The sequence below is a fragment of the Octopus bimaculoides genome, chromosome 2 (assembly GCF_001194135.2).
Source record: "Octopus bimaculoides isolate UCB-OBI-ISO-001 chromosome 2, ASM119413v2, whole genome shotgun sequence".
NCBI classification, from domain to species: Eukaryota; Metazoa; Mollusca; class Cephalopoda; order Octopoda; family Octopodidae; genus Octopus; species Octopus bimaculoides.
In genome coordinates this window covers 109,067,118-109,079,437 of record NC_068982.1, presented here as the reverse complement: position 1 = coordinate 109,079,437, position 12,320 = coordinate 109,067,118, and the positions used below count along the sequence as shown (strand labels likewise).

General features: G+C 37.0%; 1 protein-coding gene across 8 annotated transcripts in view; it reads right to left on the bottom strand.

Moving 5' to 3' along the window:
- The window catches only part of LOC106883769 (phospholipid-transporting ATPase ID), a 212,086-nt gene that overhangs the window by 117,619 nt on the left and 82,147 nt on the right, over positions 1-12,320 (bottom strand). The gene's annotated exons all lie outside the window — the stretch shown is intronic.

Here is a 12,320-nt window from a genome sequence, read left to right as displayed (position 1 = left end):
AACAACAACAACAACAACAACAACAACAACAACAACAACAACAACAACAAGAGAGAGGAGGGGTGAATGGGGTGAGAAGGTGGTGGTGGTGAATGGGGGGGAGAAGAAGAAGAAGAAAGAGGAGGTAGCGGTGGGGGTGGGTGCTGGGGGTGGCGGCGGTGGCGGTGGTAAGATGTTGTGACTTTTATTGTAGTACTTTTGCTCAGAGAATCAGTCACTCTATTCTTCAATGATTCCAATGAAACGACCTCTAAAATCTCATTTACATCATGTTCTGTTTCGATGCTATTTGTAAGTTTTCATGTATGCATGTATAAATATCGGTTTGTTTGTGCACAAGTATGTATATGTACATGTGAATAAGACACACATAATTCTTCAGTCAAAGTACACCAAGCATATTTCCCTTCCACTAGCTTACTTCGTGACTAGTGATGGTACGGTGGTGGTGGTGGTGATAGTGGCAGCATAGGTAAAACTGATAATGCTGGAAGAGGTCGGGGTGGAGGGTAATGGTAATGCTGAAGGTGATAGCAGCGGCGAAGCAATGCTAGAAGAGGTGGAAGGTAGTGGTAACAACAAAGTGGTATTGTTGCTGGTGGTGGTAGTGGTGAAATGATGCTGGAAAAGGTTGAGGGGGGGTGGTAATGATAATGGTATAGCCAGCAACAACGGTGGGGGGGGCTTAGTCAATGTAGTGATGGTTGCAGTTGATAATGATTGTTGTTGTTGGTGGTGGTGCTGCTGCTGCTAATCAGCTGCTAATCAGTTCTAATCAAGAAGACTTCTGATCAAGGCACTCCACCTTTGACCATCTCAACTTTTTATGTTTTGTTTTTTGTGTTTGTCTTTCTTTTATATATAGCTAGTGTATGTAAGAATACATTATCCAATGTCACCTTTTTTTTAGGAGTGTGATTTAAGAGAGATTTAGTTGTTATTTCTAGCATGATTCTTCATTGGATTGTGACATAGTGGTGGAAGGTAATGGCAGTAGAGGGTGATAGTAAATGATAGTAGAATAGGTGAAAGTGATGATGGTGGTAAACAGCAGTGGTAGTAAGAATCAGAAGAAATTTTGTAATTCAAGTTCTTGCACTGATGTAATGCCACCTTCAAACTTTGAACACTTCCTTCTAATCCCACCTACCCTACACATATCTCCACCACCTGCAGGCTGCCTGGCAGCAACCGCCCTTTTTACTAAGAAGTTGGTATTATTATTATTATTATTATTATTATTATTATTATCATTATTATTATCATTACTATTATTATTACTGAGGTATTATTTTTCTCTATTTATAGCTTTATTGATCCTTTCAAACTCTGGCTGCCTAATACAGTGTTTGCATTTTTATTCTTTTGTTTTCTCTTTAGTTTATTTTTCATTTATTGTAAAAATACTTTACTGTGTGTGTATAATATTATTCCAAAGTTGAATATCTGATATGCAGCACAGCAAACCTGTACAACATGCAGACATATATCTATCCACTTCCATTCTTCAATACTAATGCTACATGCCCAATTCAAAATACCACAATTAGCAGAAAGCATATCAACATGCTTTACGCTGTTTAGCTCATGCATAACATTATAGCTTCAATCCTGCCAGGGTCAGTTTCTAGCCTATAACAGTGAAGGATACAACTAGCAGTAATATATAATGGACAATTGATTCAATAGACCATCACTTTAATATTGGCACTTTTTTTCTTTTCTATCAACATAATGCCAGCAATCACGAATATAGCACCTATCTATGGACACAGTACCTCTAGGCCTCCATAAGTGTATGTTATACACTAACTGCCCAATGCTGATCAGCCAAGCTAGTCACAATATGCAGGTGATATACATCAGCTCACAGTCAACCCCACTATTCAATAGATATTTATTTTATCAACCAAGAAAGATGAAAAGTCTCCCTTGCTGGAATTTGAACCCAGAACCATAACTGTATGGCACACAGTATTTTGTATGACATGCTAACAATTCTGAAAACTCACTACCTATTGGTACTGATTTGAGTATTTAAAGCATTTAGTGTCTAGTTGACTGAAACCTCTAATAAGGGATTTAAAAAAATGAAGGTGTTTTAAATGCAAACATGGCTGTGAAGGAAGAAGATAGCTTCTCAACCACATGGTTCTGGATTCAGTCCCACATGCAAGAACCCTGAGCAAGTGTCTTCTACTGTAGCCCCAAGTCAACACAAAAGCCTTTTGAGTGAATTTGGTACACGGAAACTGAAAGAAGCCTGTCTTGTGTGTGTGTGTGTGTGTGTGTGTGTGTGTGTGTCTGTCTGTCTGTCTGTCTGCCTGTCCCCATCACTTGACAACCAGTGTCGGTTTGTTTACATCCTTATAACCTAGCAGTTCAGTAAAAGAGACTGATAGAATAGATAGGATAGCTACAGTCTATTGAGTGAAACAAATAAAAAATGTTTAAATTCAAAACAAAAATTCTTGCAATCCAAATTTTATCAACTTCCTATTTGAGAAAAGACATTCTGTTATAACTTTCCTGAGGAAAATATAAGAAATAATAATGGTTTCCAATTTAGGCACAGGGCCAAAAATTTTGAAGGAAGTGAGTTAATTGATAGCTACAACCACAGTTCGTGACCAGTACTTTTAGAGAGGTGAAATGCAAAGTTGACCTCCAGCAGGAACTGGACTTAGAACATAAAGAATTAAATACACCAAAGCAAATTGTTCCACACTCTAATGATTCTGCCAGCTCACTACTCATAGTAATAGTAACAGTAAAAATAGTTTCAAATTTTGGCACAGGCCAGGAAGTTCGGAGGTTGAGTACATCAACTCCAGTGCTCAACTGGTACTTATTTTATTGACCCAAATAGGATGAAAAGCAAAGTTGACCTCAGCAGAATTTGAACTCAGAACATAAAGATGGATGAAATGCTGCTAAGTATTTTGCCTGACGTGTAGTAACGATTCTGCCAGCTCATCCCCTCAAATAGTAACAGTATCAATATTCCCATTTCCCTTCCATTGAAATACAAGACTTTATGCTCAATCAATTAGAATTCATCATATGTTGTAATACTAGGAACAGAAATGGTAGAATGCCAGACTAAATGCCTATGATATTTCTATATAGATAATATGAGAGTTGTACAAACACACACAAGTTCAAAATACCAAATTGTCTGTCATGCATTAAAAATCTTATAGAGAGGTGAACATATCTTTAAAATATACTGAATCAAATATATTATAAAATTTCCTTACAGTAATTTCCTCTCAACCTAGATTGTGGCTAAATACTGGTTTTAGTTGTTCTATTATTTCATATAGATAGGATACTACTCACAGCAACCTAAAACTTCAAATGGACTATCACCAGAATATACAAAAACGGAATGAACAGATGAAAAACACAGCAACAAGCCAGGACAACCATAATGCATACCCTGTATAGTGAACCACTTCAAGTCAGACTACATAATATGGCCCGCCACCACATACAAGTAATAAATCATTGCTTTTCAATATCATTTAACGTCCACCTTCCATGCTGGCATGGGTGGGATGGTTTGACAAGAGCTAACCAGACAGAAGCCTGCACCAGACTTCTGTATCTGTTTTAGCAGGATTTTTACAGCTGGATGCCCTTCTTAAACCAACCACTCAGCAGAGTGGACTTAGTGCTTTTTATGTGGCACAAGCACGGGCAAGGTCAGTTTCAGGAAGGTTTTTACAGCTGGATGCCCTTCCAAATGCCAACCGCTTTACAGTGTGGACTGGGTACTTTTAAGTGGTACCTGTACTGACAGGGTCACCAAGTACTAGCAAGACAAAAAAAAAAGAAAAACTCTTTTGAGAAGGGAGTGGGTAATGGAGGAGGTGATCTTGTGTCAAATGATGAAAGGTTATAGTGAGGCAGAGAGACATAAATAGGTATCTTGCTATAGAGGAGGTACAAGGTTACCCAGCCAAAGAGAGAGAGAGAGAGAAAGAGAGGGGTGATATCAGGAATGAAGACAGAAACAGGTGCGCTGCCGCAAAGGAAATATATAGTTACCCGACCTGAGAGAAGTGCAAGAGAAGGGAAAAGAGAGTAGAAGACAGTAGAATAGAGATGGTGGCAAAGTGCCACGCATACTCACAAGGGATGGGGATCAGAATATAAATGGGATGGTGGAGTAAAGGAAGAGAGAGACATAGATGGTGGCAAGTGCCAGGGCATACCCTTGAGGTTCGAAGGCCATAATATAAGTGGCAGGATATTGAGAAGGAAGTGTGATTAAAGAGTATGGAGGGGGGAAGTGAGTGGCGAAAACCTGGGTATATATAGTCTGGAGGACTACTGGATAGCAATGATACAGAGGAACAGGGCTGTGAGGACAGGATTAGGGGAGTGAAAGTTAGGCATAGTGCATGAAGGAGGAACTGTGAGGAAGAGAAGAGATATAGAGATGTAGATTGATTTGTTGGGGTAGGGTGTGTGAAAAGTTTTCTTGTTATATGTGGGTGGAACACATGGTCAGAGGCTAGCAGATAGCAATGATACAGTGAGACAGGGTGCAGATGGAACACACAAGTCGGAAGCTAGCAGAGAGCAACGATACAGTGGTACAGGGCTAAGAGGACAGGATTGGGGAGTGAGAGCTAAGCATAGTGCATGACATGGAAATGTGAGGAAGAGATGTAGAGATGTAGTTTGGTTTGTTGTCTTTGAGAAATTTTCTTGTTAAGTGTAGGTGGGACACACAAAAAGCTTATCCTCCTTTGGCACTCTCAACCACTTCTCTCTTCTTCTCATCACTTGGTGTCATTCCACCACTAGATCACTGCACTATTACGTCCAGTCCTTCCTTCCCAGATCATCACCTCCTACGAGAACTCTCTCCCTGCACATGTTTTTCCTTCAGCCATTGACTTGTAGTTGTTGATAAGAAAGAAGTTAATCTCATTGGTCAACAGTGTTAAAACACAGCCCCCTTCCTCCTGACCAAATGAATAAAAGAGAAAATGCATGGAATATCTGGAAAAACAGGATGAAACTTTTGTCTTGCACTGAGATAGTAGTTATGTGGTAGTTTTATTCATATTACAGCCTGTAGAATTTACTGATAAAAATACTCAATTTTGTGTGTATAGAGGAAATACATGCGAATATGAGCTGAAATAAGATATCAAAATAAAAGAAAACAGCAAGCTATGATGTCCACAGAAAAAAATGATATTGGGAAGACAAAAAAAGGTGTGGTTGTGTTGTAAGAAGTTTGCTTTCCAATCACATGGTTCCAGGTTCAGTCCCACTGTGTGGCATCTTGGGCAAGTATCTTCTATATGGTCTCAGGCTGATCAAAACCTTGTGAAAGGATCTGGTAGATAGAAACTGAAAGAAGCCCATTGTGTATATATATGTGTATATATATATATATATATATATATATATATATATATATATATATATATATATATATATATATATATATATATATTGGAATGTGTGTGTGTTCATGTGTATGTGTTTGTCCCCCACCACCACTTGGCAACTGGTGTTGATGTATCTATGTCCTTGTAAATAAGCGGTTTGGCAAAAGAGATCAATAGAATAAGTACAAGGCTTTACAAAAAATAAGTACTAGGGTTGATAAGTCCAACTAAAATTCTTCAAGACAGTGCCCCAACATGGCCAGTCTAATGACTGAAACATGTAAAAGATAAAATATATTACTCAAATTCATTGTGCATAATTCTTTTTCTGTATTCCCCCATTAATTGATTTTAATTACTGTTTGTTTATTGTGTTTGAAACTATTCAACTAACGCCTGCATTTATCAATGCTGTATTGCAACATCCTTCATGTTTTTCAGTGTCATAACAGGATTGAAGAGCAGGTAAAATCACAGCACACCCTACACACACCTACTTGATGAAACTAACTGCAACTGATACTATTACTAGCAGTCTGTTGCACTGCACAGTTAGGATTCAACTAAACAGGAGCATGATATATCTAGAACACACACATACCAAACACTCTTGATCTCTTTCTCAGTCCCCAAACACAATTTCTACCAAACCATCACAGTCTCTGTATATAGTGGAACATGCACCCACTGCATAATGACAAATATTATCACATATCCACATGCTACAAGTCCTTCCCCTTCTCCAGCTTCCAAACTCTATGCTCAGAACTTCACCACTTTTACACTAAGTTTCCCTGGCAGCAAATATACTTTACCTCTGAGCATAAGGATCAACTAAACAGGTGACCAAAATAATACTCTTAGGAATGTACTTTCACATCCTTCCCAAAACCAAAGTTCATAAGCCCAAACAATTTTTATTAAACAAGTTGCCTGCCTGTGAAAAATCATACACTTCTATGAACTGTGTGGATTTTACCTACAACCACAGCTTGTGCAAGACTACAATTCAGTCCGAAAACTCTCATTACTTCCCAAATTTCAACCAATTCTTCTGGTCTCTTATTAAAAGGGTCTTTACCAATTGTGTAAAGTACCCACTCATTTTCAACCAAGATAAGTAATCCTCCTGCAATGAAAGATTCTGCATTTGTTGTCCAATTTATATTCAACTCTAAATGGTACAGACTCAATAAAACTTAACTCCACTCTGCCAGGTGCACAACCAAGTAACATACATGCTAAGTACCAGAAAAGAAAAAAACACTTTTGCCAACTTTAAATCAGTCACTTTAAACCAGTTCTGATATTGCCCTTTCCATTACTCTCAAACAGTAGACTGGAAAACTTGCCCCCTCCCCCATCCTCATACTTTTAGTCTCCATGTAGAAATCTATGCTGATCTTGTCCCCTACCCCAATAAAATCAATCTCCATGACTCCACCAACAATCAACCTAACACTCCAATTCCAAATAGCTTAAAAATAATACAAAGTGTTATTAATAATCACTTTCTCCAACACTGAATTCCTCTCCTTTTTCAGTGATCACCACAGATTCCAAGGAGCCAAATCTACAGGAACTCTAAATGTGTACATCACTTGTCATATGCACCTTGCCCTTGAGAAATTCAGCAAAATCAATGTCTCCAAACATAAAATCAGTCAGCAAGGTATCTAGCCAAATCTGGCACAAAAACATCCTTATAAAATTCTTAGACTATGGGCTTCACTCACCTCATCTACTATGTGTTCCCTAAAACTCAGTTGTTTCACCCACACTCTACAGTCATACAGTCTTACTTATTGCTTCTAACCACATATCTATACAGATGATATCATTCTTCATTCCTCATAAACCTTCTGCACAGATACTTCCCACATGTAACCTAGACACCTTATTTCAAACCTGCACTACTTCCATGAAAAGATCTCAAAAAAATCTCCAACAGGCTCATGACAACCTTGTCCCTTTCAACAAAGATACAACTACTGCACATGTCAAAGAAACAGTTTTCTACATTACTCATCACAAAACCCTCAAAAAGTCATTACAAATTATAGGCCTCACAATTAAAATGACCTACTCCTGATGATCCCCTTATATAACAGCAAAAACAAAAACTGCATCCCAAAAAACTGACATTCATTTTCAGGGCCAGAAAATACTTCATACTCAAATATTATTCTTTACAATGCTCAAGTGAGACCAAAAACTGGAGTACTGCTTCCACAACACTATTTCTACAAAGAAAAGTAACCTAGCTCACATCTAAAAGAAAATTCACCATTCCAACTTCTAATCTATCAAATATGCTGTCTCCTCACAGTTTCACTATAATGGGCTCTGTTCCTTGAGGCAAGAAAACATGATACTAGCTTCTCCCAGCCCCACCAGACACACTCACCTCTTCTTCCCCTTCCAGCTCTCTCACAAAACATTATCCCCAATCTTTTCTTCTCAAATCCTAAACTGCCCTGACCACTTTTTCCATAGTCATTGACTTGTGATTGTTCAAGTTGACCATCAACTACATGAACTTCATGAATGAAGAAGGAACCATGAGGGCTATAAGTGCTGCCTCTTCCTCCAGATTACAACCATAAATATACAACACAAAGCAAAAGAAAACAGCAGCTTGGTCTCCCTCAAATCACCTATGCTTTCTTAAAAAAAGAAAGGATATATTGGATAATAGTCTGAAAAAGATGGGATGGTCAAAGCTGGAATGCTTTTGATCATAGATCTCGATCAAGGTTTGGGATCTGCTGACTTGTAGATGAATCCTTAAAACTACCACTAAAATCAATAATTATGAAGGCAAGGTGTAATCAATAGATTCAGTATACAACTGGCATACGGAAATGGATGTGGGACAAAATCAACACTGGCGGAAATGGAACTCAGAGAGTAGTGCGGTGAAACAAAATATTAAAATCTGGCCTTATTGTTTTCACAAGTCCACTGTCTTATCCCCCACCACTAAAAGTTTGTTTACTGAATGGGTGGGAAAATAAGACGTATCGATGTTGATGCTCTTCTTCAGAGCATTAGTAAAACAAGTTTAAAAAATGAAAATGGGTCGCAGACAAGATCCACAGGTAAAAACAACAAAATTTATTACCCAAATGATAATTAAACTCATACAGTGTGTACCAATAGTAAAGGTGGCGACCGACAGATACACTCTTTGTTTACTTTCAATATAAAATTAAGCAAATGAATGATAGGAGGATAGTAAAAAAAAAAAATCACTATACAAATATCAGTGAGAAAATGGGGAGAGAGATAGTATGATGTAAAGTACTAGAATGTGTGTTTGTACTGAAGAGAAACTGCGGGAGCGGGTGTATTGTAACGTAACAAAGATTGTTTTTATTGCCGACACTTCATATTTTATATAAAAAAATAAAATATGCAAATAAAAATACACCAGCAGAAACTAAAGACATGACACTTAGCTATTAATGTTGCTTAAGGTGCATGTGTATGTATTCTATACACATATTTATACATGCATGCGTACACACACACGTGTCTTTTTATATTTGTATGCATGTGCATGGGCGCACGTTCACACACACACTTGTCTGTTTATGTATGTGTATGGGCGCACGCACACGCACGCACGCACACACACACACACGTACATACATATAGACAATAATATCTGGGTTAGCGGACGAAAGAAAATAGTTATTAGTGAAAATAACAGTGCTTCACTAAAAAATCCTGAGTGTTCCCCTACCAGCTAGAAAGCAATTATTACTTTCCATAATATTTCATATTCAGTTACATATCAAGTTGAAGATATATCAACAGTACATAGCATTTTTACCCCTAGCTTGCTCTTTTACTTGTCTGATATTTGGTTTACGTATAAGAATTGTGCATTAAATAGTTTATGTACGGTATTTCTATTTTATTCTTGCTGTTTTGTTATTTTATTTTGTTTTGTTTTTATTTCTTGTTATCGTGAGGGTTCTTTCTTACTTTCAATAACGATGTATTCAGGCTGCCATGGAAACGGCTCAGAAACAACTTGGCAGCCACAATAAAAAAGTTGCTACATGAACCCTTCCAACCTAGAGGAAAAAAAAGTCCTCATCCAGAATAGTGCATTAGGGAAGAGAACTCGTGTGTGTGTGTGTGTGTGTGTGTGCGTGTGTGCGCGCGCGCGGATCGTCTGATATATCCGATGACTGGATCCTTGAAACTGAGAATGGAAGGACAAAGAACCGCCCTAGCAAAATTCAAAATAGTCCGCCAGAGAAAGACTGTCAATCAACGATAAGCTCCAATGAGCACGCGTACACACATCCACCAGCAATTCTTTGTCTGAATTACAGTAATTAGGCTTGAATACAAAAATTAGAAAAATATTAAGGCTATAAATTCCTCAGTATTTGTATTTTTCTAATTATTTGTCGAGACTCGCACACAACTCGCCAAGTATACAGAGTACAATCCTGCCACCAGTAGATTCAGTAGTTGATGGTATTTCACTGTGTGAGAGTGTGGTGTCCTTGAAATATTTAACTCTTAATAATTGTCTGTTTCATTTAGCTATAAATAGATACCACAGAGCGAAGTACAGCATACCATTATAGAATACTTTATCTAAAAATGTCGATTTGGATCATTAGTTGTATATACGCAGAGATTTTTTTCTTTTTTCTTTTTGAATAAATATATATATATATATATATATATATGTAATTTTCTGCATTTTCGTGAAGCTGAAGATTGCTCTTCATATTGCATTTAATGTAATGCTCACATTACTTAAATAAATTGGAGTAGCATGAAACGTGCGTACTGCAATCACCTTTGAAATCCGTTTTGCTTATTTTTTGATTTTTGATCACCTATCTTTTGGAATACGATATTCGGGTGCCTACGCATAATTACCATATTCAACCTTGAATCTATATATATATATATATATATAACTACCATCAATGAAATGGTAGTTTTTATTACTAATCGTTCAAGAAGACACCTGTCCTTTGAATGCCAAGGTTCCTCGCTTGGTCACAGGTGACGGTCCTATTTCATAAGGTCTGCACCATCATTATAATTCATTGTTTGTGTACCATACATAAGGCGGCTAGCTGGCAGTAACCGTTACCGCGGGTAAAATGCTTAGCAGCATTTCATTTGTCTTTACGTTCTCAGTTTATATTACGCCAAGGTCGACTTCACCTTTCATCTTTTCTGGGTCAATAAGTGCCAGTTGAGCATTGAGGTCGACGTAATTGACTTAATTTCTCCCTCGAAATTGCAGGCCTTGTACTAAAATTTGAAATCATTATTTGTACACCGTACGTATTTGTATTTCATATTTTTGCTTTCTCATTCAATTTTCCATTTGTTATACATGTATTTGCGACTGTTCCCCTAAACAGTCGCCCAGGTGGTAAATAAAAGAAATCAGCAGGGAGCTGGTAGAAAGGGCTTTGGGAAAAGTATTATGGTATTTCTTCCGGCTCCTTTCGTTCTGATCTCAAATCCTTCCGAAGTCAAGTTTGCTTTTCATCTTTCAGGTTCGGCAACATAAAATGCCAGTCAAATACTAGGGTCGATGTAATCAACTAATCTCTCCTCTCAAAATCGATGGCCTTACTCAGAAACACTTTTTTTATACTGTCCCAGGTCAATCTTGTTTTTAGAAGAGCTATCAAAGGAATTTTCACTATGACAATCATTTTTTCTTTTATTTTTATCAGACATTGTATTTAAGAGATTACCGACTTTGGGAAAACGAACGGTCAAGCTGACTCTGATGAGAGTAAGTTCAGAAAAATGATGAAACCAAATATGAAGCTTTGCTGTTTGTGCCAGCCATACCGCTAATTTGACTAAAACATGAAGGAGCTCATAAGGGAGTTTCTATGTGCTAGAAATAGCAGTAAAATCTTAATCACATTACACCCTTCAAAAAAACAAAAATGAATTCATCAAATAATAAGTGTTTATAGTTAAAACAAATTAATCAAAAAATCTGGCCGTCAAATTGAATAGATCCAAAATAAGTCCCAGTCATGTACACAGGTCAATTCAAACAACTGCAACACACCTTCCCAACAAATTTGTGGCCTTGTTTCAACATAAGAAATAGAGAAGGGATTGCCTATATCATTTTGCAATTTAGTGCAAGTCTTCAACTGTGTCAATCTTATGAAAGATCATTTGCCTGACATAGATTTAACACTAGAGATTATAAATAAATACAAAACTTATGAATTATTTGTGTGTTACTACAAAATCCTTTGCCTTAAATCTTACTCAATACCTACACTAAACACTTTATCTAAAATCTGTTTACTGCAGATGAGGTGATTTTATATGCAAGAATTTTTTAAAAGTAAGAAATAAATAAATATCAATAAACAATTTAAGCCTAACCAATGACTTAATGCATCATACATATTAAATCAAGCATTTACAAACAATTAAATATCACTTTTTTATTCATCTCGTGGTGGACGTTTTGCTGTACGTATTTGATTCACTTAAAGTAGGAGCCCCTTTTTTTCATCTTTACAAATGTGTCAAAAGCTCCATCTACCTACGTCTTTTCTTCTTTTAATAAAATTTGACGATAACAGACGAGATCATTTAAGATTTGTAGCAACTGTTCTACTTCACTCGAAATTCGAATCTTGGACTCAAAAAATTCTTTTAGTCGTACAAGCTTACATCAAAATTCCATCGACTTTTTATTCTTTTTTCTTTTTTTTTGTCTTTTTCGGTCGCAAAACCGGATCTTTTTTAAAACGGGGGCCACATTTTTCATTAACGAAACACTTTGAAACTTGGAACACTGGTAGAATGTGTCATATAAAACATCTTTTTCTCTTAGTCTTCTTAAAAAAAAAGAAATCCCTAAGTTATTCCATGTTA